The sequence below is a fragment of the Ambystoma mexicanum genome, chromosome 12 (assembly GCF_040938575.1).
Source record: "Ambystoma mexicanum isolate Mex_15411 chromosome 12, UKY_AmexF1_1, whole genome shotgun sequence".
Classification (NCBI taxonomy): Eukaryota; Metazoa; Chordata; class Amphibia; order Caudata; family Ambystomatidae; genus Ambystoma; species Ambystoma mexicanum.
In genome coordinates this window covers 455,690,730-455,716,861 of record NC_090936.1, presented here as the reverse complement: position 1 = coordinate 455,716,861, position 26,132 = coordinate 455,690,730, and the positions used below count along the sequence as shown (strand labels likewise).

The following is a 26,132-nucleotide window of genomic DNA, read 5'->3' as shown; positions in this document are numbered from 1 at the left end:
CTGTATTATGTCAATAATGCTGAATGTTGATGACATGACCATTAATAAACCGAGTAAAAAAAAAAAAACATTCTTCCCTGCTGTCCATTATGGTTGACCAATAGCGATTGTATTCGGCCACTTTGGTATATTGTACATGTTTGTATGTCATTGAATATGTCCCTCATACGGTGCACTGCTTTCAATACCAGACGGTGTAACATTTTAGCTAGTTAGCAGCATTTTTGTAACATGTTTTTAGATGTTAGATCTTGGGTTTGTTTTGTTATAAATGTAAGTAGGCACTTGGCAATTGGGGGAATCGTGGTTGGTGCACTGCCTACGCAATCATGAGTCACCTGATATGTTCAAGCACTAAGCACTTTAGATGGTCTAATTTGTGTACAAACATGTTTTCATGTGGTCATCACACTGCTTTTAAACTCAAGTTTTATATGGTTACATTATTTCTTTGTACTTACATAGTCACTGTGACAGCAGTTCCAAAATGGCAGACAGTTTTACACTCCAAACAGTGGTGTTGTTGGAGGCACAAACATCAATGAGGGACTAGCAAAAATGTGTACTATGGGTTAACCATAGAGATGTCCTGTTTGTACATGTCATGTAACCAACCTTCTTTTTATTGTATGTTAACAAGGTTGTTGCGATAGGCGTAGTGCTTTGCTTCAGGAGTTTTCCATGTCCGGGGGTCCGCTACTAAAGGACTGTGAGCCAATGGTTTTGGATGCAGGAGCTCCGTTTTTATGACGAGAGGTGTGGTCGTAACAGAGGGTTTCCGAGGATACCCATTGCCCACTAAGACTGCCATCACTTTTATCCATATCTCTTGAATGAAGTGGTGGCATCACTTGGCTGGGATTCATCTATGGGGCTGCAAGAGTCTCCTAAGCAGGGGATTGAGGAGTTACCTTACATGGGTTTATCCTAGGGAATAGTTCTAGATGGATGTTCTGAAGTTTCTTTCGGGCTCCACTGTTTAACAGCTTCTGTTTTATGTGCTTTGAGACAACTGTGGCAACCCTCATTATCAAAGGGCCCAGCATATGCTTGTGCCTTACTAATTGGATTTGGTTCAATTAAACCTGGCAGTGCGGAGGAACTTCACGCATTGGCTGAACATGTGACTGAACAGGGACGATTCTTAGAGCGAGTAATCGCATACAATATCAACCCTCTGCCAGTGAGAGCATCCACCTTTAATCAAGATACCTGAACAAATTGTAACGTCCTCTTTGGTAGACCCTTAAAGTAGAGACGCTCTTTGTAGACCTCTGGTGAAAGGGGGATGGGGACAAGGATTAGTAGCACCTATCGATGCCTAGCTGGCTGTCAGATTGCAACACTGATGTGATGTTTCATCCAGAAAAGCAATTTCAATCTTGTGACAGTCTTTCAGTCGGAAATTCCATGCTGAAAGCCCCCTTTAAACAATCATTTACCTTGTGCCAGTAAAGAAAACAAAAGAAATTAATTCTCATCTTGAGACCGACAGTAACCATCCTGGCACAGCCACACCCACATATTGGCACAGTTAAAACAGGCTTCTGCCTTTGCTCAAGCAGAGTTACCAGGATGATGGTTCCCAGCAAACATTCCCCAGTTCATGTGGTTCGGTTCTCGTTCTGCCCTACTACCACCAACTTCGCTCCATGCACAAATCCCCAGCAGCACACACTTTCCACTGTATATCTCCTAACAAGTTGAAAAACTAGAAATTTTGTGCTATCTAGTTATAGCATGCTGCTTTGATTTACTTCCTCGTATTGTTGCCATGGCAGCAGAGCCACGTTCCATCTCCTATTCTTCATTCATGAACGCCATTTCTAGGCCCTAGGCACAGACACGATTCTGACAGTCAAACTACTTTATTCGGCCTTGGGCCATCAAAGCACATCCTAACAAAGACATTTCTGAAATACCATTACATTGTCTCAAGTGAAAACAAAGAAAAAACAGAAAACAGAAGAGGGGTTGCTAATGAACCTCTGATGACAAATATTCAAAGCTGTTATAACTAAAAAATACAACGAGACACTTATTCGGCGACATGAAGCAGTTTTCTGTACACAGTTCCACAACCTCGATGCCGCTTCAGCTCCCAGGACGCCAGGAGTCCAGGGGTGTGAGATTCACACCAGATAAAACTTTGTCCATGCAGGTATTTTCGAGGGAACACACTGTTCAAAGGTCAGGGAATGGGATGAATACAATCCCACTTCTGGGTGACTGTTCATACCCCTCAAAACTCCTCAAAACGTCCCTGGCCATTCGTTCATTCCTGAAAACCAATTTAACAGAGTCTACAGGTTTATTTCTAGTCAATCACAAAGGCACAATCCCCAGAAGAGTGGAACCAGTGAAGGCATTTATTCAAGAGGACATCCGTCGGTTCTTGCCTATCTAGGGGAAATGTAGGTACTCCATGAAGAAACACAGTGGACCTACTTGGCTCCCAATGAACAAGACTCTTAGCCTAACACCCCCCCACCCCAATTGGAATTTACGAGCACTTGGGAATGTTGGAGGTTCTCGAGGTGCTTTAGATGTTGGTAGCTGAACAATCTGAAGCTGCCTCATCAGAGTTGGAACATTGGGAACACCAGGAGAAATAATCGGCTGAGGACACAAAAGATAGGGCCCCACAGCAGCAGAGGCAGTGCCCAAGAGATCCCCTGATGGACCCTCTCCCTCCCTCCCTCCCACCCCTTAGCCTCAGGTAAATCTAATAAGTGTTTTTTTAATGGCTGCCAATTTAGAAAGCACATGTTCACAGGAACAACCCCGGGCGGTATGGGCCTCCATGTGCAAAGGTTCCATTGAATGAACTATCCATAAACCCCCCCTTAAGTCGAGAATTGTGGTTTTCAGACATCCACAGAAGATCCATTACCTACATTGGTTCTTAGAGGGCCAAATGATCCAAAAGGTGAGGAGCTGAAATATCTGGGATATAACATAACATCTAGGCCTCCCCTGCCTTTCACAAGGTCGAAGCAGATGTAGCCCTGAAGATCTCACAAATTGCACCACAAATGCTTAAGCTGAACTCTAAATAGAGTACATTTTCCATCATACCACTGGTAAAATTCTATTTGGCAAAAGCGGTTTCCGTGATTCTATATGGCTTAGAGGCTAAGCCTCGGCTTTGGCCTATAAATTGGAGCACCCTAGAGGGATAGCTATGGAAGAGGGCTTTAGGCCTTCCCACAAGTACCCCGAGTTGGAGCCTTAGATTTGAATTAGGTCTTAAGTCACTTGATTGCATGGCGAATTGGAAATTGATGTCGCTCTATCGGGAAATCATTACTGGTCAGAATACCACTCTGTATGGGGATATCAGATTCCATCTGGAACAATCCAGATTGGCCATCCTGGCTAATCTTGAAAATAGAGTGAAAGAATCTCTGGCTAGGGCCGACCTGGATTTAGAGACCCTTATAACCAACCCATTAAAGGTTAAGCGAGAGTTGGAAATCTTTGATTGGATTGAAACGATTGCAAAATTAAGGCAATCGTCACCAACCAATCCTTTCCTTTTAGCAGAAAAAAAACGTGGCATGTATCTCACGTTACCTAATGAAATTTCCGGATAAATTGGTGAGAAATACTTTCCTGAGGATAAGGTTAAACCTGGTACATTGTGGTGAGGTTCTGGCAAGGCGGCATCAAGGAGACAGACATAAAACTATGTAGAATTTGTGATATTCCATCAAATCAAACAATAAGGCACCTTCTGATGGAGTGTGAGGGCACATGGAATGTACATTTAGTGTTATTCAGGAGATTTGTGACATGTGAGTAGGGTATTATTGCAGACTATTTCTGGGACAGACTGATCTCTGGGCATGATATTGCTCTAACATCAACAGTGGTACGAGTTTTAAAAACCTGCAAAATTATTGCTTGAATATCAATGGGCTGTGGGAGAGATGAGGTTGTAGAATTAGCTCATGAAAAGGTTGAGTTAATATGAATGTAAATAATGTGTTTTCTAAATTTGTTTTTTTTTCTCTTTTTCTTTTTATAAGGTGTTTTAAAAACGCTTTTACTTGTTATTTTCTTTTCTCCTTTTTTGATATTATCTTGTAACATTTGTAAAGGTTCATTGTTGAACCAAACACAACAAAATAATACCAGTAAAGGTTCCAAGGGGAGGTAGGGGGGGCAAATTCCCAGAAGGGAGTTAGACGAAGAAAAGAACTGGCGCCCGAATGCACAGTCAACATGGTCTCGCTCCATGTGCTACAGGTGGAGCTGGGAGATGGATTTTCCTCGTTGGGTCCTTCAATGTCCACGTCCATTAAGTCCAGCGAGGGGATATCAAAGTAGAGGGCAGATGAGCTACAATGGAGCCCAGAGCCAACCGTGGATCAGGAGCCAGGCCATTGATCCCATGAAAAGGCTTTGGTGGCATGCCAATGAATGCAGACGGAACCAACAGGGGAACCAGCGGATCACAGGTTTGGCTATGCCTGGGGGCAGCTTCTCAGTTCCGTTGGCCAATATGTCAGAATTGGCAGCTGAGTCCGTGCAAACTGGATTTCCTGCAGAGGTAGACAGACTTGTATTTGATGTAGATTACTCTTGATACATGCCTTGGGAATTTCCCCCAAAGCATGTGTCGGTGGGGTTAGCCATGATGTTAATGTTACACCATTTAGGCGATGGTCATTGTTTTACAAGAAAAGGTTCTGTGGTTCAATACAACGCTCCGCCTCACTGAAGTCAGCCAATTCTGCCTGTACAAGTATTAGCGGTCTAGTCTTTCCACGTCCTCAACGAACGTCGGATGCAAGTCATGTGATCCCTTTAAAGCAGAAGCGGGGCTCTCTTCGTAGCGTCGCTACTGTTTTCAGAGACGCTCCGTAAGTTCGCATCTAGGGAGAATCAGTTTCCTCTAACCTTCTTTCTCCTTTTTTCTTTCTTCTTATACTAACCACTCTATTTTGTACCGTAGAGCATCTTTTCAATGCCATTTCCCCGCGATTCGCCTAAGTTCACCCGTACTTCCGGGTCTGCCGAATCCAGCCTCCTCTCCTTCTTTCAGTCCCCGATCGGGCAAACTCTTGATCCTCCTCCCGCCTAACACAGTGAGTGGTCTCTTCCCCTTCCTCTGTTCCTACCTTATTCCATTTCCTGCACTTACTCACCTCCCATTACAGGATCCCTCGGAGCAATTGGGAGATTTATTCCAGACGGGTTCCCTTTCCAGGGGTTTTCTTCGCTCCATGTAGAGTCTTTTCCGGTACTGGAATTCCCGTAAGACCTTTCTCCTTTCTTTCCATCTCGAACACTCCATCTCTTATCAATCACACACTCACCAATCATTCTGCTTACCCTTTAGAGTCCCGGCTTCCCGCACTACCGAGAATTCACAACAGAGGACATCCATCCACCCGAGGGGCACTCGTCTAGATCGTCCAGGGTTTTCTTCCCCAGAGGGTTTCGCTGGGGCTCGTGCTCCTTTCACCGTGGGCTGTTCCATTGCGGTGTGGGGGCAGGGTCCTCAGGGGGTCTCTTACTTATGCCGTTGCTGCTTCAGGATCACCAACCCAACCAGGTTAGTGCATGAATTGCAATATTCAGTTGAACCGGTCTTTGCTCATTATGTAATAGTTAGCGACGCCATTGGCGCCTGGTTGGTACGTGGACATGGAGCAGCAAATGCAGCAGCTCATGGCCGCCATGCAATCCATGTCCTTGGAAATGCAGAACCTCAAACAAGATAATGCTCAATTAAGGCAACAAGTTGCCAGAGCCTTCTCTGACTCCCCTCCTATAACCCTTCCCTCAGGGAAATACGATGGAGACCCACATAAGCTAAAGGAGTTTTTGGACAGTTGCACAGTCCAGTTCACCTTTAAATCCCAATTTTTTCCTACCGATAAGGATAAGGTAGGCTTTATGATCTCTCATTTGACGGGTCCCGCCCTTGCATGGGCTACCCCGTTAGTTACTTCAGGTAATGCCATATTAGAGTCTTACCAGGCATTTACCAACAGTCTTAGATCTATGTTTAGTCGACAAGAGATTACTGTCACCACACAAGAAAGACTCCTGGATCTCCGACAAGGCAATAAGGACCTAATAACTTACATTACTCAGTTAAAGCAATTGTCTTCGAAAACAGGTTGGCCTGATTATGGTTTACTGACTCTCTTCAGACGGGGACTTGCTGAGGATCTGAAGGATGAGGTGTCTAAAGTCCCACGACCAGGAAACTTGGCCGAGATGATAACCTTAATAATGCAAATAGACTATCGCCTTCAAGAGCGATCTCAAGAAAAGAAAAGAGGGAAGGGATTTCGTTTGAACCCCAATCCTATAACATCTCCCAGCAAACCCGTTTCCTCAGAAGAACCCATGCAGATCGGATCCGTAAGGGGACCTCTCCCGGCTTCTGAAAGAGAAAGGCGAAAGACTCTAGGTTCGGCTTCTCATATCTTACGAGAGTGTCCGATTGTTCCTCCCCGCAGAATCAAACCTGTACAATCGGGAAACGCCAAGACCCTACCTTAGAGGGAACCACGGTAGGAGTTCAACATCAGGGTTCCCCTGTAAGGATCGAATCTTCACTAGACCCGTTGAATAACCAGCATTCGATGGTAGTCCTTTTGTTGACCATTATCCTGCCAGACCAAACTTTAGCAGGGATTCCTGCGCTACTGGATTGCGGAGCTGCGGGGAACTTCTTAGATGATCAATGGGCAACAAGGAATGGGTTGGCTAAGGTTTCTAAGGCTTTTACTACCCCCATCCAAGGGGTAGATGGTAGCCCGTTGAGTTCCGGACCCATTAGGGAACAAACCACTTCCTTGACCTGCCTGATTGCCTCCCACAAGGAAGTGTTGGTCTTTGATATCATCCGAACCGCCCACTTTCCGATCATCCTAGGTTTACCTCGGTTACGCCTTCACAATCCGTATATTAATTGGAAGGCTGGAACTCTATTCTTAGGCTCAGAATATTGCGTATCCCACTGTCTTTCACAACACTCTGTAGGCCTACATCTGCCATCTGCAGTAGCAAGTATTCCCAAAGTTTCCTACATAGGTCAGATAGAATTGATTCCTTCCTGTCACCAACAATACATTGGAGTTTTTGATATACCACAATTTCCTTCTCTTCCTCCACATCAACGGGACGATTGTCACATCGACCTTCTCCCGGATCAAGCTGTACCTTTTGGACGCATGTATGTTCTATCCCAAAGAGAGAAAGATGCCCTCAAAGAATATCTACAGGCCAATCTTCAGAATGGTTTAACTACGGAATCCAAATCCCCTGCTGGTGCATCGCGATTCTTTATACCTAAGAAAGACACAGAAGAACTTAGACCATGCATAGGTTACAGAGGTCTCAACAAGATCACCATACCCGACAAGTACCCCATGCCTTTGATAAAGGACATTCTGGAAGCTGTTCGTGGAGCTACTCTTGACACGAAAATGGATCTTAGAGGGGCATACCACCTAATTAGAATCGCACCAAATGACGAATGGAAGACCGCCTTCCGTACCCCCTTCGGTCACTTCCAGTACCAAGTTATGCCCTTTGGCCTTGTAAATGCGCCTGCTGTGTTCCAGCGGTTTATGGACCATCTGTTTTCAGATATTCTCCTACATTTTGTTATCATCTATCTAGATGACATCCTGATTTTTTCTACTAACAAGGAGGAGCACATCCAGCATGTCAACACTGTTCTACACCGTTTACAAGCCAATCAGCTATATTGCAAGGCGGAGAAGTGTGAATTCCATAAGACCCAGATCACTTACCTCGGATTCGTACTTTCCGCTAGGGGTATTTCCATGGATCCCAAAAAGGTTTCAGCTGTTTTAGATTGGCCTTCCCCATCAACAGTTAAAGAGGTTCAAAGGTTTCTGGGATTTGCGAACTTTTACCGTAAATTCATTCCTGGTTACTCTGAAACCATTTTGCCTATTACCCGTTTACTGAAGAAAGGAACAGCATTTTCTTGGGACCCATTAGCACAACAAGCCTTCGAAACATTAAAGAAATTGTTTACTTCTGCTTCCATATTGATTCATCCAGACCAGTCTCGACAATTCATTGTCAAGACCGACGCCTCCCATCATGCTTTAGGAGCCATCCTTCTACAAAAGAACGACCAGGGGGAGGAAAGGCCCGTAGCCTATTTGTCAAAGACTTTCACCCCTTCGGAACAGCATTATTCTGTGCTAGAAAAGGAGCTCTTGACCATTAAGAAGGCCTTTGAAGAATGGAGACATCTATTGTTAGGGTCACCTTGGGCCGTAGTAGTTCGGACTGACCATCAAAACCTCAAAGTCTTACAACAAGCCCATATCAGGAATAGCAGACAGGCACGATGGGCACACTTCTTCTTACCATATAGGATTGAGTTCACGTTTTTTCCGGGGAACCAAAATCTGAGAGCTGATGCTTTATCCCGGAAAAGACCTGTAACAACCCGTTTTTGTGCAGAGAGAATGTTCCCTAAAGCAAGATTTATTGCTATTCTTACGGATTTTCTGCAAAGTCTTAAACAAGAAACCTCCAAGCAGAGTCTGTTATGTGAGAAGCTTGCGTCATCTCATCACCTAGTCAAGAACCAGGATCTTTACTTCCATGCAGATCAGGTCTTAGTTCCTTCTCGTTCTCTCCAAGGGGAAGTCTTTAGGGTGTGTCATGATTCTAAGGACGCCGGACATCGAGGCATTCAGACCACCCTCGATTTGATTAGACGGCACTTTTGGTGGCCTACGGTTCTATCTGATGTACGGGATTATGTCAATGCGTGTTCCACTTGCCTTCAGTCGAAATCCTCACGAGCTTCCTCATTTGGCCTCCTCGCTCGTATGCCTATTCCCGAAAAGCCTTGGCAGATTATATCCACAGACTTCATTGTGGATCTTCCACCCTCGTCACATTGCACCACTATTATGGTTACCATAGACTATTTCACAAAGCTAGCACACTTCACTCCTCTAGCCAAAATCCCAGGAGCCGCTCAGATGGCCAAGATTTTCATCGCAGAAGTGTTTTCTCGTCATGGTCTTCCTGAGACCATTGTGTCGGACAGAGGGCCCCAATACACTTCACAATTTTGGAAAAGCTTATTTAACATTTTGGGTGTCAAGAGAGCTCTGAGTTCTGGATACCATCCCCAAACCAACGGACAAACAGAACGCCTTAATCAGACACTTGAAGGATACCTACGCTGTTTCATGTCGGCAGCTCAGGACGATTGGGTAGATCTATTACCACTGGCGGAATTTGCTTATAATAATGCCAAACACTCCGCTCTCAAAACAAGTCCCTTCTATTGCTCTTATGGGTTTCATCCTTCCTTTGTTCCCAAGGCATCTCCGTCCTCATCGAAATTACCCGGAATAGACTGTCTCATAGCTGACATTCAGTCAGCTCAACGACTGGCCCGTGTGGCCCTTCAAGCAGCCCAGTACCGAGCCAAATTTTATGCTGACAAACATCGCCGTGAGATGCCCGTCTTTACAGTTGGGAGCAGTGTGTGGTTGGCTTCTCGCTTTCTCCCTAAACATTTGGTTCCTTCCAAGTTGTCCCCTAAGTTCTTTGGGCCTTTCAAGATAATTTCCCAAGTGGGAACTACAGCAGTTCGATTAGCCTTACCACCCTCTTGTTATCGGATACACCCAGTTTATCACCTGTTGAAACCTTCAGTTCAGGACCGTTTTCAACGATCCATGAGACACAGACCTCCCCCAATTGTCACCAGTTCGGGAACTGAAAATGAGGTGGCCAAAATATGCGACTCTCGCTATCATAGGGGTCGCCTCCAATTCCTCATAGACTGGAAAGGATACTCTCCAGCGGAAAGAACTTGGGAACCGGCCTCTGGTGTCCACTCTCCTCTCCTGGTGCAATGTTTCTTTCGATTACACCCGGGGAAACCAGGGTCTCCACCCATGAGGAGGGGGCATACTGTTACACCATTTAGGCGATGGTCATTGTTTTACAAGAAAAGGTTCTGTGGTTCAATACAACGCTCCGCCTCACTGAAGTCAGCCAGTTCTGCCTGTACAAGTATTAGCGGTCTAGTCTTTCCACGTCCTCAACGAACATCGGATGCAAGTCATGTGATCCCTTTAAAGCAGAAGCGGGGCTCTCTTCGTAGCGTCGCTACTGTTTTCAGAGACGCTCCGTAAGTTTGCATCTAGGGAGAATCAGTTTCCTCTAACCTTCTTTCTCCTTTTTTCTTTCTTCTTATACTAACCACTCTATTTTGTACCGTAGAGCATCTTTTCAGTGCCATTTCCCCGCGATTCGCCTAAGTTCGCCCGTACTTCCGGGTCTGCCGAATCCAGCCTCCTCTCCTTCTTTCAGTCCCCGATCGGGCGAACTCTTGATCCTCCTCCCGCCTAACACAGTGAGTGGTCTCTTCCCCTTTCTCTGTTCCTACCTTATTCCATTTCCTGCACTTACTCACCTCCCATTACAGGATCCCCCGGAGCAATTGGGAGATTTATTCCAGACGGGTTCCCTTTCCAGGGATTTTCTTCGCTCCATGTAGAGTCTTTTCCGGTACTGGAATTCCCGTAAGACCTTTCTCCTTTCTTTCCATCTCAACACTCCATCTCTTATCAATCACACACTCACCAATCATTCTTCTTACCCTTTAGAGTCCCGCTTCCCGCACTAGCGAGAATTCACAACAGAGGACATCCATCCACCCGAGAGGCACTCGTCTAGATCGTCCTGGGATTTCTTCTCCAGAGGGATTCCCTGGGGCTCGTGCTCCTTTCACCGTGGGCTGTTCCATTGCGGTGTGGGGGGGGGCAGGGTCCTCAGGGGGTCTCTTACTTCTGCCGTTGCTGCTTCAGGATCACCAACCCAACCAGGTTAGTGCATGAATTGCAATATTCAGTTGAACCGGTCTTTGCTCATTACGTAATAGTTAAGGGTTCCCTCCCAATTGTGGTCAGCTGGGGTGAACGGACCAATTGGTGCCCCCCAAAGCAATGACGTTGGGGTCCAAACATTGGGTAACCTCATTTAATCGAGGGTGAGCCTCCTCCATGGCCTTAGATGGACTACTGAGTTTCTCAAGGGTTGTCCCCCTGGTTGCTTCCACCCAAAGGAAAGATATTATCTGCAGTAACAACGGAGCAGAGGCCCTGCCACAGTCAATTCCAATAGCACGGCCACCACCAATGCCCTTGGGCACTTGATAGCCCCCCTTTTCTTCGTACCCTCTATTGCTTTGGGCTCTGGTTGGGCTGGCAGGTTGGAAAGGAGTACACAGGGTGAATAAAGAAACCACAGAAATCCCGATGTCTCTGACCTGCACATGGTAGCCAAAATCCCTTTGGCCTACTAGAACGAGATCCAATCCCTCTCTCGGTACCTATCCACCACCGTGTTGGTTGCCCCCCCTTGTGTCTGTAGGCTGTTGGTGCTAACACCGCATGTGGTACATATTCAACCACATGCAGAGAGCTGAATTTAGCTCCCATTCCTTCCCTCTCAGACAAACACCACACCTTTCCCTGTCCATAGCCAGGCAACCTGAGTACAAGACCCCTCCCCCTTTTTTACACCATTGTTAGGGCTTCAGGTACCTGACGAGAGGGCCAGAGCAGCTCATTTTCTTGTGTCCAACGACCAGGACTCCTACTACAATTACCACAACCACTTTTCTCTCCTTGCTCCCACTTGTAAGTTGTTTCCACTTTGAACCCCTGTGTACCACTATGCCCTTACGGTTTGGGATGGCATTAGCTACCCTGGCTTAGGTAAGCCTTAATTGACCCTGTTGTTACTTCAGGTTGGAAAGGAGAGCAGACTTGCAGAGACAAAATGGGAGAAGGTTGAGATGGTTAAGAGCTCTGTCGCCTCCTCCATTTTGTATCCTCCAACAGTTCTTCTGCAGGGGCCGGGTCAGACCTTCAAGGTAGTAAGCACCCCCACCCCTCTAGCAATGGCCAGTCTCTGCACGCTCTCACCTCTGTTCCAGATAACAGTCCTACCGGTCCGATGTTCTGTGGTTCTTGCAGGCCGCTAACACCCTGGCAGGCACAAACACCTGTGCCCTTACTTCCCTGTGGGCTTTCACCCCCGGGGGCATGTTCTGCCGGTACTGTCCAGGAGGGGGTGTGACTTCCAGCAGTTGGAGGTAGCAAAGACTTGCAGGAGCCCTGGCAGGTGCAAACTCCCATGCCCATACCTCAGTGCAGGCTTTCACCCTCACGGGCAGGATCTGCCGTTAATGTCCAGGAGGGGGCGTGGCTTCCAGCAGTTGGAGGGAGGAAAGACTTGCGGAACCCCTAACAGGCGCAAACACCAGTGCCCTTACCTTCCAGCAGGCTTTTAGAAGAATGACATACTAGACAGTAGGCCAGGGCATCACCAATACCAGGGCCCTGGCAGGGTGACAAATAAAGATTTTCCATAATAACTTACTAGAAAGTCTTAATTCTATTAAAGACACAGAGGCGAGTATTATGCTTCTCTTTTTTTAATTCGAAATAAAGGAAAAAGCTCAGCAGCAGGATATTTGTGCACCCAAATGTGCCATAAGTGGTGTGCAAAAAACAGGTGCACCAAATATATAATAATAAGCATGGAAATATAACAATAACATCATAACATAACTAAAGTCTTTGAAGGAACTGCATTTCCCAGGGAGCTTTGGTCCAGTTCATTTAGAGGCCACCAACATGTGATCTAGTCCACCAATAGTAGTTAGATCCCCTCCATAAACAGTCCTAAACATGATGTCACTTCCTCTTTCGAGGCTGCAAACTTGGCTGTCCATAGAAGAAGATAACTGTAGCCAACTTGTAGAATGACTTGCGTCGGGCCGATCAGGCGGACTTGTCTGTAGGTGCTGTCAAAGAAAGGGAAAAATTAGTTTCTTGTATATGACAACCCTAGATCCCTTATCAGGGAGGGAGAGAAATTCATGGAGTTATTCTGATACAATACATATAAATTCCAAACCTTAACATTTACATTAAGTCTTTAATCAACATCAATTAATATGCTGTCATTTCTCGCCGGGTGGGATAATGCTCACCTTCATGTCTTTAATAGAATTAAGACTTTCTAGTAAGTTATTATCACAATGGATGCCGGCTGATCTACCGGTTTCGGGTAGAATTATTTGAATACTGATTTCCTTGCCCAATCTGCCATCCTCATGATGTCTTCTAGGCGAACTTCTGCCTGAAAGGCTTTGGAGGCCATGGCTACTCTAACGGAGTGGGCTCCGAAGTGCTGGATGTCGATCCCTGATTGAGCTAAAGTCCAGCGTACCTAACGTGCTAAGGTCGGTGCTAATACCGCTTTGTGCGGTTTACGCAGAGCTATCAGTAGCTGCCCGTTAGGGGAGTTCCTGAGTGAAGCTGTCTTTTCTTCGTAGACTTTCAAGCATTTAACCAAGCAAAGTTTAGGTTGATCTCTAAAAGCGGGATAAGAAATCACCCTGGAATTGCACTTCGTTCTTCTATGGATATGGAATACAATGCCATCTGGAGAAAAGGCTCTGCCTGCTAGATCTAGAGCTCTGACGTCTGAGACTCTCCTGCAGGATACCAAACAGAGTAAGGTAGTGAGTTTGCCGGATAGGGCCCTGTTAGGGAGAATTCTCTGTTTAGGCTGAATTTCCCTACCTAGTGAGTCCCCCAGCAGCTTTGCTGGATTTCTGGGGTTTAATTTTTTTCTCCTGCCAAGAGTGAGACTCTTTTACCCTCACTCTTGGACATGTTGAAGTGTGTTTTCTTGGTTAAACCTTGTGTTGAATGGGCTATGGGGTCTTTTACTCCATAGGGCCTCATGTATTTTTGTGATGTGGGTCACACAGCACCCTCTGTGCCGTGACCCAGGGGTGTCCTAGGGACTCCCCAACATAGACTCCATACCCTGGGACTGACTACTGTCTCCCAGGGCATGTAAAGTCACCAAAGACTTTGCTAGTCTTGAATCCTGAACAGAACCAGTACAAACCATCATATTGTGGACGTACTGGCTGGGGCAATTCGATTGCCCCAGGGTCTGTTAGTCGAGGGGGCACGTCTCCGTCCCCCCTGATCGAGTTTTGGCTGGTGGCAGTGGAAACTACTTTTTATATTCGACCGCGAATATTTCCCTATGGGATTTCCCATTGTTTTAGGCTAACACATTTAATTATTTATTTACGGTAGCCTTAAACATACCGCCGGTTTATATATTTATTTTTATAACTCCGGTTGGGACTTTTTGCCAAAACTTGATTCTAAAATGGCGTTGGTGTTCGCCTCTGTAACTCTGACCCAAAGTGGAGCCCTTTGTTCCACTTTTGGCGGGCTTCTCCACAGAAGCCCTCCAAAGTGGTGCCACTCTGTCTGGGGTACTTAGGAGGGGTGGAGGGGGATTTAGGCACCCTGGACTGAGTTACCTTGGTAACTCAAGTCGCACTCCGTCCTGATTGGCCCAAGTGGTGAGCCGCCCGGCTCACCACTTAGCATGTTTGAGTGACAGCTAGGCTGGGTGAATGGGGGTTTGCTGCATAAAAGCAGGGCTTTGGGGACTGGGACTTCAGAAGTCGCCACAGGACCAAGAATCCGACGAGGGAAGAGCTGAGCCGACCTGCTTCGACGACACCACCCGGTGGAGCCCTGCTGAACCGTCTCACCACTTTTTCCCGACGACCGAGGAGAACTCTTAACGGAGTGGCTCCTTCCCTTGACTGGTGGGGACAACCAGTTTTCGCCTTCTTTCCGTCCTTTTGAGGTATCTCGTGGCCGCCTTGCCTGTGCCAAGCACCCCGGCATCCGGAATACCACACTTTACCCCCATACCGCGAAAGTCGGTACCAACCCTTTAACCGGAGGACTCCGCGGCTGGTTTCTTCCCGGGCAGTGCTACGACCTTTCTCTTCTGCTCTTCAGCGAGATATTCTTCTCCCCTGACCGACGTCGAGCCTTGCTGTCGCTGCCTGGAACAACTGCCCCCGCTGGAGGATCCTTTCCGCTTAAGGTACTGTGTTCCGCCTGGCTTCCCTTGCTACCGACTGTACGGGGTAGATTTAGTCCCCGGCTTTCGAACCTGGGAGTGCCTGGGACACTTTGGCTAAACTTTCTGAGCCACTCTAAACTCTTTTTGACTCTTTGCAAGACTTTGAATCTCTAACTAACAGTGTGATCTTGGGCACATTTTCGCTCCGGCTACTCTAAGAGTGGGCCCTGCCTAGTGACTTTTGCTCACCTGTGACTTTATTCTTCTTTAAGCCTATTGCAAGTGTTCTGGACCTTAGAGTGGTGTGTCTAACCTATTTCTGCTTTTTCTCTCCCTTTCTTGGAAACTACTAGAGTGTCATCTAACGTTAAGCACTCACCTCTGTTTTAATTAAGTGGTGTTAACCTAGAGTTGTCTAGATAGGAGAAAGGATTGAATTTACTTTCAGTATAACTGTGTTGAAGTGCTTTTACTATATTTTTGCTAGAGTGTTTTTAACTTATGTGTATTTTAAATAAATAACTATATACTTTTGAAACCAAGCTCTGGTCAGTGTTTGCTTGTGCTATTGTGTTTTGGTACATATTGTGTATACTTTACATACTGCCTAACTCTTCTTGAGAGAAGTCTGACTGCTCAGCCACAGCTACCAGGTAAATCTGGGTGGTACAGACTGCTACCAAAGGGGTTTACTGCTCTACCTGTAGTCTTAAATCTTTTGCAGTGTTCCCCAAGGGAACTGCACAGGTTTCTGCCTAACACTGGTGTACAGCGGTGGGATTTGTATTGAGTATACATTTTATTGTGCTTTAGATACCTTAGTGCAACTAACCACAAAGCTTAGCACTGAAAAAGTAAAACCTCTAACATGTCAGTTATAGAAAGCTATAGTCAAGAGTCCCTTGCAGCCAAAACTGCTGATTGTTTAAGAGTGCTCTGTAAACATAAGGATCTCCTGACTAAGGGCAAGAAAATGGAGCTGATTGAAAGATTGTTAGCTAACCAAAGTCTGGGTGATGGTTCAGAGGAGCCTACCACTCCAGCAACTGTAGATGACAGTATTGAAGTTAACATGGAGCAAAATGTTGATGTTTCTGAGGAAGAGTCAGAAGAGGAGGGTGAGGCTGTTGTAACTGTCCCCCCTAGGCCTCTGCCTGCTCTACCTGCTGTGCCTACTGGACCTTTACCAGGTCCCACCTTTAGTCCTCAGTACTTTGAACTGGAGAAAATGAAGCTAGAATTGGAGTATAAGAAACTTAATGCTCAAACTGACAAAGAATTAAGGCTAAGGGAAATGGAGCTCAAGTATGACTTAGAAATGAAGAAATTATCTGTTGAGAATGTTTCTCTCTCTGGCTCCTCTAGAAGTTCCAGTCCTAAAAGACCCCGGATGCCTAAAGAATTGGTTGGTATGTATGAGCCTAAGTTGGATGTGTTGGATTGGTTGTCTCTGTTTGAATATAATCATGGGCTCCAGAACATCACAGGAAATGACTTACTCACCTGGTTGTTCTCTAGGCTTCCCCCTGTTGCAACTGATGTGGTAATGGAGATGGGGGAGGAGGATAGGAAGGACTATGAATGTGTGAAACTAGCTTTGATAGCTAGGTTTGGGAAGACCCCTTCCCAGTATCTTAAGAGGTTTAGGAGCCTCAAAAAGCATGATGGTACCCCTTGGGCTACCTGGGTGAGTGAATGTTTGAAAAACTTAGAGGGATGGATTAAGGGTTACAAGGTGAACACTTATGAAGGTATGAAGAATTTGTTTATGTTGGAGACTATTTATGATGCCTGCTCTCCTGAGCTCAGACAACACTTGGCTGATTCCAGGGAATTAGATTCCCGGAAACTAGCTAAGGCTGCTGACTTGTGGGTTGCCAACAGGGCCACTCACAAGGATTCTGGGGTAACTCAGAAGAAGGATGGGGAGAAACAGCCTAAAAAGGACTCCAAAGAGAATTCTAATAATTCCTATCCCAAAGAGGGCCCCAAACCACAAAATAACCAGGGTAAGCCACATGGGAAACCTAGTCAGGCTACTGTACCTTCTGGCCACAAGCCAGAAGGAGGTCAGAACAAGCCACCCTTCCAGAGAGCATTTGGACAATGCTATGTCTGTCAGGGTACTGACCATATCAAAGGAGATCCCAAGTGCAAGGGTAAACCTGCAGGGATCAGCACAGTCTCCTTAGCCTTCACTCCTGAGGATGAAGTACAGATGGCTAGTGCCCACTTTGAACTCTTTGCTGAAGAACCCTTGGGTCTTCAAGCAACTGTAAACTTAGAGCCTATGGGTCTGGTTAGTCCCCAGAATAGGGTTGTGTATAACTCCCTACCTGTTAACTCTAAGGTGTATTATGTGGACAGTGTTCTTGTCAATGGCCAGGATACTCCTGCCAGGAGAGACACTGGGGCCAGCAGAACAGTAGTGGATGAAAGCTTCTTTCAACCTGAGGATGTGGCCAAAGCACCCAAAGGTCCCACTAAGATGTCTGGAGGCCCTGTCCAAATGGTTCCTATCCTACCAGCCCTCATTCAGTGTAACAACATGACAGTGAGGATCCCTGTCAGTGTTCAGACTGAGGTACCTGGGAAGGTCCTGTTAGGGAATGACCTAAGAACTCTAGGAGTAGTGTCACATACCCCCAGGCCTCCCAGTATGGAGAAGCAGAACTTAACCAAATTGGCTAGACAGGCTACCTTGAAGGACCCTTCTAAGCCTGTGGGACCCTCTACTGAGAACCCCACTACAAGCCCTGGTGTTAGTAAGTTGACCTCTAACCCAGGCACATTTCAGGATAGTATGCTAGGAACATGGGCGCCCCAACCAAGCTCCATCATTGTTCCCCTAGTCTCAGAGTCTCTGACTCCCCCTGCTTCTGAGGAAGAGGTGGATAGACCAACTAGGCCCCTATCTGGACCTGAGAGAACTGGTAATTCTCAGTGCTGGTGGAAAACCAGAAAAGAAAAGTCTAAGGCCAAAAACCTTCAGACTGTTGGACCTTCTACTGAAGACCCCAACTCAAATCCTAATATTAGGGGGGAAACTCCTAAAATAGGTAAGGGTAGATCTAAGAGGAAGGGGAAGCAGGTACATTGCCTAACCCCAACCCCTCCAACCAAGAGGCCTAAGACCCAACCTGCTCCCACAAGAGAGGTGGTGAGGAACCTTGGAGGCCCCTCTAGATCTAAGGGAACCCTTTATAAGGACCCCTTGAAAAAGCCTAACATAGGTTCAGAAGTTGTACCAACTTCTGAGGGACTGGTCAACCAGATCCCCTATAACAAAAAGACTGATGTTCCTCAAAGGGTCTGTAGGTCCGTTAGCTTGCAAAAGAAAACCTTTGAGTTCTCCATTGAACATAGGTCAAGGTGTCACCATCAAAATGCTGATGGACTCTCTAGGATGTATATCATCGACTAGAGGTATGAGGTTCATCCAGGAGTGGATTAAATCCTCCTGTCCCTTAGTCTGGGGGGGGCGAGTGTTAGGGAGAATTCTCTGTTTAGGCTGAATTTCCCTACCTAGTGAGTCCCCCAGCAGCTTTGCTGGATTTCTGGGGTTTAATTTTTTTCTCCTGCCAAGAGTGAGACTCTTTTACCCTCACTCTTGGACATGTTGAAGTGTGTTTTCTTGGTTAAACCTTGTGTTGAATGGGCTATGGGGTCTTTTACTCCATAGGGCCTCATGTATTTTTGTGATGTGGGTCACACAGCACCCTCTGTGCCGTGACCCAGGGGTGTCCTAGGGACTCCCCAACATAGACTCCATACCCTGGGACTGACTACTGTCTCCCAGGGCATGTAAAGTCACCAAAGACTTTGCTAGTCTTGAATCCTGAACAGAACCAGTACAAACCATCATATTGTGGACGTACTGGCTGGGGCAATTCGATTGCCCCAGGGTCTGTTAGTCGAGGGGGCACGTCTCCGTCCCCCCTGATCGAGTTTTGGCTGGTGGCAGTGGAAACTACTTTTTATATTCGACCGCGAATATTTCCCTATGGGATTTCCCATTGTTTTAGGCTAACACATTTAATTATTTATTTACGGTAGCCTTAAACATACCGCCGGTTTATATATTTATTTTTATAACTCCGGTTGGGACTTTTTGCCAAAACTTGATTCTAAAATGGCGTTGGTGTTCGCCTCTGTAACTCTGACCCAAAGTGGAGCCCTTTGTTCCACTTTTGGCGGGCTTCTCCACAGAAGCCCTCCAAAGTGGTGCCACTCTGTCTGGGGTACTTAGGAGGGGTGGAGGGGGATTTAGGCACCCTGGACTGAGTTACCTTGGTAACTCAAGTCGCACTCCGTCCTGATTGGCCCAAGTGGTGAGCCGCCCGGCTCACCACTTAGCATGTTTGAGTGACAGCTAGGCTGGGTGAATGGGGGTTTGCTGCATAAAAGCAGGGCTTTGGGGACTGGGACTTCAGAAGTCGCCACAGGACCAAGAATCCGACGAGGGAAGAGCTGAGCCGACCTGCTTCGACGACACCACCCGGTGGAGCCCTGCTGAACCGTCTCACCACTTTTTCCCGACGACCGAGGAGAACTCTTAACGGAGTGGCTCCTTCCCTTGACTGGTGGGGACAACCAGTTTTCGCCTTCTTTCCGTCCTTTTGAGGTATCTCGTGGCCGCCTTGCCTGTGCCAAGCACCCCGGCATCCGGAATACCACACTTTACCCCCATACCGCGAAAGTCGGTACCAACCCTTTAACCGGAGGACTCCGCGGCTGGTTTCTTCCCGGGCAGTGCTACGACCTTTCTCTTCTGCTCTTCAGCGAGATATTCTTCTCCCCTGACCGACGTCGAGCCTTGCTGTCGCTGCCTGGAACAACTGCCCCCGCTGGAGGATCCTTTCCGCTTAAGGTACTGTGTTCCGCCTGGCTTCCCTTGCTACCGACTGTACGGGGTAGATTTAGTCCCCGGCTTTCGAACCTGGGAGTGCCTGGGACACTTTGGCTAAACTTTCTGAGCCACTCTAAACTCTTTTTGACTCTTTGCAAGACTTTGAATCTCTAACTAACAGTGTGATCTTGGGCACATTTTCGCTCCGGCTACTCTAAGAGTGGGCCCTGCCTAGTGACTTTTGCTCACCTGTGACTTTATTCTTCTTTAAGCCTATTGCAAGTGTTCTGGACCTTAGAGTGGTGTGTCTAACCTATTTCTGCTTTTTCTCTCCCTTTCTTGGAAACTACTAGAGTGTCATCTAACGTTAAGCACTCACCTCTGTTTTAATTAAGTGGTGTTAACCTAGAGTTGTCTAGATAGGAGAAAGGATTGAATTTACTTTCAGTATAACTGTGTTGAAGTGCTTTTACTATATTTTTGCTAGAGTGTTTTTAACTTATGTGTATTTTAAATAAATAACTATATACTTTTGAAACCAAGCTCTGGTCAGTGTTTGCTTGTGCTATTGTGTTTTGGTACATATTGTGTATACTTTACATACTGCCTAACTCTTCTTGAGAGAAGTCTGACTGCTCAGCCACAGCTACCAGGTAAATCTGGGTGGTACAGACTGCTACCAAAGGGGTTTACTGCTCTACCTGTAGTCTTAAATCTTTTGCAGTGTTCCCCAAGGGAACTGCACAGGTTTCTGCCTAACAGGCCCTACGTGATAGTTCTTCGTTACGGGGCCATGACAAAAAAAAGGTTCAGTACTTTATTAACGTCCCAAAGCTTGTCATAGCGAGCTGGAGGTGGGACGGTAAGTCTCACACCCTTGAGCAACCTGCAGACGAGGTGGTGTTCTCCTGCTGGTACTCCTTGTATCAGGTCGTGACCTGCGGAAATTGCTGAACGGTAGGCATTCAAAGTCCTGTAGGCAAGTCCTCTATCCGCTAGGGATGCTAGAAAATTCAAAATCTCTTCTAAAGGTGCTGAAATTGGATGTAATCCCTTCTCTCGGCACCAGGAGCTCCAGATGCTCCAAGAGTTGGAATATCTCTTAAGGGTAGTAGGGGCCCAGCTCTCCTCAATGAGATTGACCGCTTTGTGAGACATGCCTGGGACCCTCCATCTTGACCTGAAATCTTCCAAGCCGCTAGGGTCAGAGATCCACTGAGGAGGAGAGGATGACGCTGACCTGATGGATCTAATAGGAGATCCGGAAACTGGGGTAGTAGGATTGGAGAATCCGAAGAAAGTTCCAGAAGAACTGGATACCAGGTCTGAGATGTCCAGACCGGCGCTATAAGGATCAGATCCGCATGCTCCTGACGGGCCTTCGCTAGGGTCCTCGCTATCATGGAGAAGGGAGGAAAGGCATACAGTATTCCTTGGGACCATGACTGCAGGAATGCGTCTGTCGCAGCTGCTGCTGGGTCCGGCCTCCAGCTGTAGAATGTTGGTAATTGGGAGTTGAGTCTGGAGGCGAAAAGGCCTATGGACACTGGATCCCAGAGATCCTGGAGGCGGAGAAAAACCTCTCTGTTGATCCTCCAGTCGCTGTAATCTGTCGAATGGCGGGAGTACCAGTCTGAGACTACATTTGAGAGACCGGGAATGTATTCCGCTGTAACTGAAATCTGATGATCCAGACAGAAATGCCATAAATCCTTGGCTAATTCTGCTAGCGGTCTTGACTTGGTGCCGCCCAGATGGTTGATGTATCTTACCGCAGATATGTTGTCCATCTTTAGTAAGACACAGCAGCTTACTCTGTCTCTGGCAAAAGAGCGCACTGCAAAGGAACCTGCAAGAAGCTGCAGACAGTTGATATGTAGATCCAGCTCCTGAGGGGACCAAGTCCCTCCTGTAGCTACGGCAACGGATCTCGCTCCCCAACTGGAGTGACTGGCATCCGACTATATGATAATATCTGGAGCAGAGCCGAAGATGGCTCTGCCGTTCCAGGCTTCCATGTGAGTGAGCCACCAGTTGAGCTCTGTCTTCGCTTGAGGAGACAGTGTCAGGAGTTGAGAATAAGAAAGGCTCCGCCTCAAGTGTTGGCCTTTCAGTCTTTGCAGTTCTCGATAGTGAAGAGGGCCGGGAAATATTGCTTGAATGGAAGATGAAAGTAGACCTATCACTCTTGCTAGTTCTCGAAGAGAGAACATGTTCTTCTGTAAAAGCCTGCATATTTCTCTTTTGGTAGAGTGAATTTTGGCTGATGGGAGTCGAAGTTGAGAATTCTGTGTGTCCACTATGAACCCCAGAAATTCCATATTTTTGGATGGAAGTAGAACAGACTTCTCCCAATTTATGAGAAAGCCGAGACTGTGTAGCAATTCTATTGCTAGTTTGGTTTGTTTCCAAACTAGTTCCTGTGATTGGGCCATGAAAATGATGTTGGCTAGGTAAATTATGAGACGGACACCTTGTTCTCTTAAATGAGCTACGACAGGCCTTAAGAATTTGGTGAAAACCCAAGGCACCGAAGAGAGCCCAAAGGGTAGGCTTGTGCATTCCCAATCTTGATTTTTCCAAGAAAATCTCAGGTAACATGTGGGTGCTTGATGAATCGGTACTGCGAGGTAAGCGTCTTTTAAATCTAGGCGCATAAACCAGTCGTTTGGCCTCAGAAGACCTCTGAGCATGTGTATACCTTCCATTTTGAAATGGCGGTAAATGATGAATTCGTTGAGCGCTCTGAGGTTTATTACTGGGCGTACTTTTTGCTTCCTGCGTACAAGAAATATGGGACTGTAGAAACCTCCCTGACATTGTGCAGGGGCGAATCGCTTGCTTCTGGTGAAGACTGAGTATTTCGCTGTCTAGGGCGGTCTGATCTGATTGAGACATTACTATGGGAGTGGGGCGACATGTCTGAATGGGCTGCGTGAAAAACTCTAGGCACAGACCCCGAGCTGTGTCCCTTACCCAGGCGTCTCCCGATAAGGTATCCCAAGCATTTGCAAACATCATTAACCTCTCTCCTGTAGGTGTTAGCGGCGCTGGCGCTGTTATTAGAACACTGACCTGTAGATTGTTGTTGGGATGGGTATCTAGCCGCTCTCCTCCAGGGACGCCCTCTTCCACAACCTCTCGAGGGGAAGAATGTGTCGGAGCGTTCTTGCAGGGAATTATGCTGGCCTCTGGATTGCTGAGGTCTCTTGCCGAAGAAGTAACGGCCGGAAGAGCGACCTCTTCCTCGTCCGGCCCTGGAGAAAATCTTGGTTGCAAATACTCTTTTTATTGAAGCCTGTGCTTTGTCCAATGCCGTGAATGTTCCGACAAATTTTGTCATCTCCTTCATAAAAGGATCTCCGAAAAGCTGGCCTTGCGCAGGTGGGCCGGATTCAGTGTCTGCCAGTTCGGTTAACTTGGCATCTATTTTGTATAGGATGCCTTTCCGTCGCTCTGTTGAGATAGCGCAACTGGCGTTTCCCAAGAGGCAAATAGCCCTCTGAACCCAACCGGACAGTATCGCTGGGTTGATGGGGTCCGAGGAAGTGATCGCTGCATTCGTAAGATCGGAGATTTTTGCTAGTGGACCTGCTACGTCCAGTACTTTATCCTGGCAGACCTTACAGGCGCGATCAATATCCTTCCTAGGGTCTTTAACGTTTTTACCTATAAAGGTAATCATTTTAGAATCAAGCTCTGGAGTCAGAGCTACTTTATCTGCAATGTCTGGTCATGGACATTCAGCACAAGTCTGGCCCTGACTTCTTTGTCAAGCGGCATGCGCAGCCTAAGGTGGATGTAACTCGATGTCTTGGAAGATGGTTCCCAGTCGGTGTATCTGGGGTGTATTAGGTCTTCTGGGGCAAACATACCTTCTGTAAGAGGTTTGGTCCCAGTTGTGTCTTTAGGGATGGGGTCTGCCGCAATCCCTGACCCAGAGAGTTTTGAATCCTCTAGATGAAATTCCTCTTCTGAAGAGGAATGGGAAAGATCAGTGTCGTAGACGCTCCTAATATGATCTTCTTCTTCCGTGCCTTGTCCATATCCCTCTGGGCTTGAGGGTCTATCTCCCCTGATTTCCTCCTCGGGGTAAGAGGGTTGGTCGGAAGGGGTTACCTTCCTGTTCATGAAGGCTTGTTTCAGCCTTGGGAAGGCGTCCGTTACGGCAGCTGTGGCATTAAATGGCTGGCTCGGAGGGGGGGCTCATAGAGCTTTTACTCTTGCGAGCCGGTGTACATGCCCCTTCGCTAAGGTGCTTACTTTTCTGTGTTCTCTTCCTCCCAGGAGGAGAGGTCCCTCTGAAATGCTCCTACATAGAGTCTAGGCGATTTTGTATGGGAATGAGCATATCCGTTACCGCTTTCTTAATACTGGTCTCCACTGAGGATCCCAGAACTTTCTGTAAACTATTAGCCATTGCCACTTCGTCTATGTAGCAGTGGTCTCCCTCAGCCTCAGACCAAGCCTGATCAGATTGAGGTGAGTACTGCGCTGCCATGGTAAAATAAAATAAATGCACCTTACCCGCTTTTTTTTTTTCCTTTTCTTTTCTGGGCTTCTGAACGCCTTCTCTCACTGCCCAGTAACCTTAGTTCAGTTCAGCTTAATTGTTCTTGGAGTACTGAACGGGAGATTTCTCTCTCCTTTTTTTTTTTATGCACATTTTTTAAATTTCATTATATTAATAGATATAATAATTCACTCGCGTGAGCTGTGAAGAAAACACGATGAAAATCGCATTGCGGATACTTCGAGTGAAGAGAGAGAGAGATTCTGGCGCTCGAGGTCGCAAGAACCGTTATACTGCTAACGGTCATGCGCACTCGAGCGCCGGAATGTCGAGTAAAGGACCAGGGAGAGCAGGAGCTCCCCTGGCGGTCTGCGGGCGGCGCAGCGTGTTCTGGCTAGGCCGCGCCAGCTCCCCAGTGCTCAAGAAGAGCCACGGAGGTACGGGGAAGTCGGCGTGAGCCCCCCGAGGAATCCGCTTGAAACGCGCGAAGCGGAGCTTCGAACTAGGCGTTTTACCAGGCCAACAAACGGCAACCGGCGTCAGAGTGCGACACACACTATAATCTACAGAATATTTAGGTAAATTGCAAGCAGAGCGGACTCTCAACAACAATGTTACAAGTATAATATTATGAGAAAAGGAAATATAATCCTTCAAAATTATGAAATCATGTCACAAACAATGTTAAACATGAAGTACTTATCTCTTGCTGTGAGCAGCAAAGAAAGAGGAAGTGACATCATGTTTAGGACTGTTCATGGAGGGGAGCTAACTACTATTGGTGGTCTGGGTCACATGTTGGTGGCCTCTAAATGAACTGGACCAAAGCTCCCTGGGAAATGCAGTTCCCTCAGAGACTTCAGTTATGTTATGATGGTATTGTTATATTTCCATGCTTATTATTATATATTTGGTGCACCTGTTTATTGCACCCTACTCATGGCACATTTGGGTACACAAATATCTTGCTGCTGAGCTTCTTCCTTTATTTCGAATTAAAGAAAGAGAAGCATAATGGGAGCCTACGGTCTTGACATAGAATTGGGCCAGCAAGAGGTAAATGTGGTGCCAAATGTACGTTTACATAACGCGGCATACATCTGAAGTGGTCCTGACTGTATTATGTCTCCTGCAACAGATATGTTGCAAAACTTTGTAGGGTTTGCCAACCTTTCTGATTTACTGTCTGAGAAGGAACTCTATTGTACAATTGATTTGTCACAGTGACACCCGTACTATTGAAAGTCACTGTAAATCCAAAAGGGCGCTCAGTGTCAGATGGGCACAGGGTTTGTTGCCAGGTGAACTCCTGGGAAATATTCTACTTATGATTGAATGCTCGGTGCCCCCTCGATGTTAAGACAAGGTGGGGTCCAGAAATCACTTAATCAGTCCTCTCCCATAAAAATGTTTTGAAAATGAAAATGGAGTCCCTTGGATTGTACAAATTGGGACTTAGACCACCCTTTCACCTTGTAATCTGATGGTAATTCCTCCAGACAGAGTGGCAGTAATGGTTAAAGGATTTTGGCAGTAATTTTGTGGCAATAGTGTGGGGCGTTGTGGGGATTGGAGAAGAGGAATGCAGAGGCGTAAATTGAGTCCCAGAGGCCTCCCCCAAGAAATGCTTTGTAAAGTATAAATTAAATGGTGCATATTGGTTTATACTGAGTCTAGTGCCATTCCATTTCTTAATGTGATAACAGTGTGACATCTTCAGCTTGCTTCCGCGCAATGAATCCTGGGGGAATGCCCAGAAGTACGCACAGTGCGCTGTGTGCATGCAGCCCATACCCAATGCATTTTAGAGTA

At 46.7% G+C, this 26,132-nt stretch overlaps 1 protein-coding gene across 4 annotated transcripts in view; it reads left to right on the top strand.

Annotated features, from left to right (window-relative positions):
* Window positions 1–26,132, top strand: part of USP18 (ubiquitin specific peptidase 18) — a 376,292-nt gene that overhangs the window by 68,049 nt on the left and 282,111 nt on the right. The gene's annotated exons all lie outside the window — the stretch shown is intronic.